Genomic DNA, 256 nt, shown 5'->3' with positions numbered 1-256 from the left:
CGCTGGTTCTTTTGCTCGCTCTGGTGGTCTTAGAAAAACAAGACAGAAGAGACAGAGAATTTTGGGAAGGCCAAGAGAACTTGAATTTGCAGAGAGTGAAGAGATAGAGTTTCAGGTATCTGTGTGAGGGTTTGCTTGGACTTTTGACTGAACACAATATGTGCATGTATAGGGTGAACCTCCACCAGACTGGACAGTAACAACTTCTGAGGAAAGAGCACTTATTGGAATTGTAATACAAACAATTCTAAGAGCA

Source organism: Piliocolobus tephrosceles, chromosome 6, assembly GCF_002776525.5.
Source record: "Piliocolobus tephrosceles isolate RC106 chromosome 6, ASM277652v3, whole genome shotgun sequence".
NCBI lineage: Eukaryota > Metazoa > Chordata > Mammalia > Primates > Cercopithecidae > Piliocolobus > Piliocolobus tephrosceles.
Note: the sequence above shows the minus strand (reverse complement) of the source record.